The sequence below is a fragment of the Notolabrus celidotus genome, chromosome 23, assembly GCF_009762535.1.
Source record: "Notolabrus celidotus isolate fNotCel1 chromosome 23, fNotCel1.pri, whole genome shotgun sequence".
Lineage (NCBI taxonomy): Eukaryota > Metazoa > Chordata > Actinopteri > Labriformes > Labridae > Notolabrus > Notolabrus celidotus.
In genome coordinates this window covers 4,612,866-4,618,865 of record NC_048294.1, presented here as the reverse complement: position 1 = coordinate 4,618,865, position 6,000 = coordinate 4,612,866, and positions in this window count along the sequence as shown.

Here is a 6,000-nt window from a genome sequence, read left to right as displayed (position 1 = left end):
TGAGATAACGTTTGTTGTGATTTGGCGCTATGCAAATAAAGATTGATTGATTGGTTGTGCTAAGAGGTATTTTCTCCTTCACCCATTGATAGCACCCCTTGGATAGGCCAGACTACAGATGACTCCCAGCACCGTGGTTTATTGGACTGGAACTCGAGGCGAAGTCTTGACATCCCAGAAAATGTATATGTGTGCATTAGTGCTTCTAAAGTCCTGTTAGCTGACCTGGATGCATAAAACATCACCATGTTTCAGGTTTGGCTGTTTTGTTTTTACAACAAGCTGCAGCCAGTTCTGCTTTACGCTATGCCAGCATTTGAGGTCCATAACGGGACCAAACTTCTGCCTGGCTCCATCCGGATCTACTTGCAGCCAAAATGCCCTCAAGTATCTTTCTAATTGGCCGAGCTTGGCTAATTCAATATTTATAATCAGTGTTTCTCCAAAGCCTTTGTAGATAAAGAGTCTATGTGGGTCTAACTAGTGAATCAACAAATAAAAAGAAATTTATGGTGGAGTTCTGCTCAAAGCATTTATCTTTGTTAGTCAACAGGTGGTCAGATGAAGTCTCTAATGTTCAGGCACGACGGGCCAGTTAACATCCAGGAAAACAGAAGTAGCTTAATAGTTTTCATCCCACATTAAATATGCTAATTGAAGGTTTCAAACAGCTCCATCGTTTGGATTTGTCTCTTCTTCTGTGGCCATTTGTCAGACTTGTTAGAAGAAGCTGGGACGCGCTGGCAAAACACCAGAGATGTTAAACTCTTGGACACGTGAGATTTGATTCTTGGGGGTGGGCTGTGCTGCTGCCTGTGGAGAGCCAGAAAAAAACTCCTGACTCTGCATGCTGTCTGAAGTTTGAATTATAATGGCTGCTTATCTGAGCTGAACGCACGGATGTCTGCAGTATGCAAGTAAAAAGGACTTTGTGGCTGTGCATAAGTACGTAAAAAATGGAGAAAAAAAAATCCTCAAAATCAAACTATCCCTTCTATTCTCCAGGCCTGAACTCTTGAAAGCTGTGACTCAGAAGTGAGAACTAAAGACTGCAAAGCTGCCAGCTCTCTGCCAGCTCCTTCTGATTGTGCAAAGCTAACAGAGTGAGAGCCGTTTCCCAGCCCTCCACTGATCAATAGCTCATATGCGGTTTGGCAGAGCCAGTTTTGATGCGTATCTGCCCGGCCAAATGGGCATTATCTCCAGCAGCACACTCTAATCAGACTCAGTTATTGGGATATGTGGCTCAGAGTGAACAGGGAAAATGAATGCACACGCACACACACACACACACAAACACACACACACTCTCTCTCTCTCAGACAGTGTGGCCAATCAATGACTTTAATTGATCGAGTGAATAACAGAGAAAGAATGGGCTCAGAAGTCTCCAGATGCAGCAGCAGAGTATCTGAGTGTTTGTAGGAGATGATGGCCACTGAATTGATTGGGTAGGGATCCATAAACTGTGTGTGTGTGTGTGTTTAGGTGTGTGTGTGTGTGCATGTATGACTGAGTCAGCTTCCCCATCCCTCAGTCATCTCTCCTGAAAACAACGTTGGTTTCCGTTACAGCTGTTAAGCTAGCATCAGTAAGCTAATAGTTTTAGGTTATTTGAGGTGTTCTGTATTGAACCAAGATGGCTGCTACTGATTTAGAACCAAGTGACAACCTCAAAATCTTAAAACGTGAAGCCAATACGGAAGTGTTAAAAACTGCAGTTCCTCCAGTGTCCACTTGAGGCCAGCTGCAGAAGCAACAGAAACCACATACACACCCATTCATAAAGGTGATCTTTGCAGCAGAAATAAACATGTTTACAGTTTTGGTCTGAGTGGCTCATTTCTCTGTCAGGGGTTACATTTTTTATAATTCATACATTTTGAAAATATTAAATGTACGAGTTTTGCCTAAATAAGGGCGGGGCTCACCTGAGTGATAGGTGGGCACCCTGTAGCTGTTAGCAAAGAGGCTCAACTCCACATCTTCGCTAGATCGAATCAAGTTAGGTTGTCAGCATTTCCAATGTGGCAACTGCCGACGGTAGGCTTCAAAACTCTGCTTCAGAAACAAATGGGTGACGTTACAGAGACTAGGCCCAAATCTCAATGTCCCCCCTAAACCCTGAGGCCTTAATTGACGTCACCTGGAAAGTGACTTCGCGCAGGAGGCTGCAAGGGCTCAAAACTGTAGAACTGGGAATGGGACGGCACTTTGGGACCTACCTGCATGCCGTCATGTAGCTCACCTTAGCGGCATTAGAAAGTCTTATGGCACAATTTTTACTTTCCTCAAATTCAAGGATCTTTTTTTCTTTTTTTTTTAAGGTATATTTTTGGGCTTTTTTGCCTTTATTGACAGGGCAGCTGAAGAGAGACAGGAAATCTGGGGAGTAGAGAGTGGGGGAAGACATGCAGCAAATGGTTGACCGGCTGGGAGTTGAACCAACGACCTCTGCAACGAGGACTATAGCCTCTATACGTGGAGCACTTAGACCACTAGGCCACGAGCGCCCCAAATTCAAGGCTCTTAAGGGACGGACTGACTGATTGATTGCCATGTGATCTAGGCTCTAACCGTAAAGACTGCTTAAACACAACATTTAAAATGTATAAATATATAGATTTAAATAGATTGTGGATGATTAAGGCTGTTTTTACAATTATACTTACAGGCAAACTTTTTTTTAATGCCAACCCTTCCATGCTCGGGGGCTTCCCCTGGGAACCCTGTGTTTCACGTCACAATGCAATGAATTATGGGTAATTTCCTTACGCTAAGTCTGCAAAAAATGCCCACTTATGGAAAGGGGGCATAAAGGGCTCAAAAAGTCTGAGAGATCCCTCACACACATGAAGATTTGACAGTGGGACTGCTCTAAGCCCTCATGGACTGAGCGAGAACGTGCCTCAAAGTCAGTGAGTGCTTTAGAGTGGACATCGAGATTGGGCCTGTCTTCGGCCACGTCAGTATCAAACAAACTGTCAGTAGTAGTTCCCATTGGGGGACTTAACTTGGTAAGCATTGGCCACCAAAGCATACCTGCTATCCATTGCCTAGATATCTTCTCTGCATCTAATGCCGAGGTCAGACTACACAACCCTTTGTCTGTTACGATGGTCACCATGTCAGATTAGTCGATCACAGAGCCATAGATTTGTGCCGTGACTTGACCGACATGATGGTGCCCAACATGACGATGTGATGACCCTAGAAGGAAGAGGACTCTAGTTTCCCCTGTTGGGATTCCAATTCACCTAAATGCTTGCTCACCATATTTATCCACAACCTTATGAGACTACTCATTCAATAGAGGTCAGTATGTATAAATCTGGAAGTCCATCATACAGACAAAGATCTGTTTCTAAAGGACCACAATGCATTGCCCCTGCAGGACGTCGTTGCAGAAAGATCAAGACTCGTAGTTTGTCTGCTTGTTAAACCCGCTCCTCTGTGACCACTTAAACGTCAAAGCTGCACACGACTCCACTCAAGTGCCAATTTCACTGTTGAAAGTAGTTCTGGGTAATGTATGCAATCACTAATTGAAGCAGAAGAAGAGAAGGCAGGTAAGGATGAAATGGAGTTGATGAAAGAAGAAGCAAACTCAAATAAATGGAAGCTGAGACGTTGAGCGTGAGAGCTCTCTGCGTAAGTGCTGAACAAGTGAAAGTTTCTGAAAGGTTTGCTTTGACGTCAGAACTGAAACTCTAAGCTCGGTCCTGGTTCCATCTGAGGACACAATATCAATTTCCACCCCGTGTCAGATTGTCACTTAGCCGCAGCAGGTTTCTGTAAAACGAGGCAGGAGAGGAGAGATTTCAGAATCTCAGCTGTCATCTGGTCCACTTATTGATCTGTACAAATCTCCAAAGACCTGCAGCTCGCCGACCGCTGCACTGCTGATCATCATCCGAGGAGGTTTTGAGGAGACTACGAGGAGTACTTTCTTTGATCCAACTTTGGCAACAATTTCAGGTGAAGACTTAAACGGTTGCAAGACTCTGACAGATCAAAATCATTCGCTAATTGTCAACTGACTGTAAAGACAAAAACTGTACCTACGACAGAGACGTCTCTGCAACTGAAGACCGCCCATGGAACAATCACTTGGATGTTTTAAGGGACTGATAAATGGAAAGAAATCATCATCATAATGAGACAAACTCATCAGGTGTGGTATTCAGTAGGTAGTCCTTGTCCCAGGATACAAGGACCAGACGTACGGATTTATTGACAAGTACACCTCCGCTTCTGCCAGTTGTAAATACGTCACACACAAAAACAATCGACGAACAAGTTAGCAAGAAGTTAACTAGTTACATGTTGGTAAGAATAATACGGTAGCTTTGACTTGTTTACTTTCCTTCTTCTTCTTCTGTTGAGGTTTTGTTTACTACCCTGCTTCCTGCTTCCTGTTTCCTGCTTCCGGCGTGCAAACTGTGGAGCATGTGAAGAACACCTAGTCCAGTTTGGGGCCGATTGAGGCGGATTTATGCTAAAGAAAGAAAGCTAACGTGTTAACATGTGTTTTGAAATCTAGTTCCAGTTGGACTAACACAATAAATTGATTCTAAATGTTATCATGTTAGACTAGTAGGTTCCTGTGGTCCTGTTCACCTTGTTGTAACTTTTTTAAAAACACTATCTGGTGAAATAGTGTTGATTTCTGAGGCAAGTTGCTGTGCATCCCTAACTACCCTCTAACTTGACATTATCTCACTCATTACAAAGCTACCAACTAAAGTTACTGAGAAGTCACAAAGAAGCTGAGACTAAGTAATGATTTCAGGATTGTTGTTGAAATAAATTATTAATGCTGATTTCTTTTGAAGTTCTTTAGAATTAAAGGTCTGTAGCACCTTATAGGGAGTGTTCCTGTCAGCCTACTTGCAGGTAGAAGTAATATTACTTCCCCCCTCAGTTTTGACTGACAACTATCCAATTGATCCAAGGATTATTACTATTATTATATTAGTATATATTATCATTATTATTCTTATCTTATAGTAGTCATCTAAACTTTGTTGACATGCCATCAACTCTCTACCGGTATAATTTCTGTTAGTTTTGATGCTGTTCCGTGTCATGTGTTGTGTATGACTTTGTTAACTGTCCTTTGGCTTATTTGTTAGTCATGAAAATCAATAATACAAAAAAAAAGATATGAAATTAAATTTAACATTTTCGTTCACAATAGTCTTCACTTGAGGCTGTTTTGCTGTTATAATTCACATTTAATTAAACATTGTTTCACAGACAAGTTAAGTCATGTTTTGTGTTTGCATTCTTAACAGCTGTCGAAAACGTTCCTGTTGGCGTCTTCTTTTCACTCATCCGGTCCTGTAATGCTACCAAAGTCCAGACCGTGTTTTGCTTTGACTGTTTTCTTCAATTTGCTCGATGTTTCTTCCACTCTTTAACTTTAACCCTCAAAAGTTTCTACACCGTCTCCCTCCTCTCTTCTTCTTTTCTCTTCTGGTAACCGGTCAGCCTTTAACCCCAAATCTTAAGTTTGTGCTCTCTGAATAAATCGGAAACGATTGAGGGGGGGTTTCAAGGTGAAAGCTGACTCCAGAAATGTGCTAACTTCTTCCTGCAGGTAGATTTGAAAAGACACGCGTCACTTTTCAGAATTAATCACTATTCTTACAAGTTTCGACCAGTCAGGATCAAGTATGTGGGGGAAGACATGCAGCAAATGGTCACGGCCAGGGGTCGAACCAGCGACCTCTGCGTCGAGGACCACAGCCTCTGTATGTGGGGCGCTTAGACCGCTAGGCCAGTGGTTTTCAAAGTGGGGACCATAGCCCCGCCAGGGGGGCCTCAAAAAATTGGAGGGAAGGGAAAAGAATAGAATCTAATTATTATTATTTTTTTTTACATGTTTGTTAATAATTTCGTATGCTAAACAAATGAAATAATTAATGAAAAGTGAATAAAAGTAGGAAAATACACTCTAAAAGTTAATGTTTCTTTACATATTTTGCAGCATTGTCT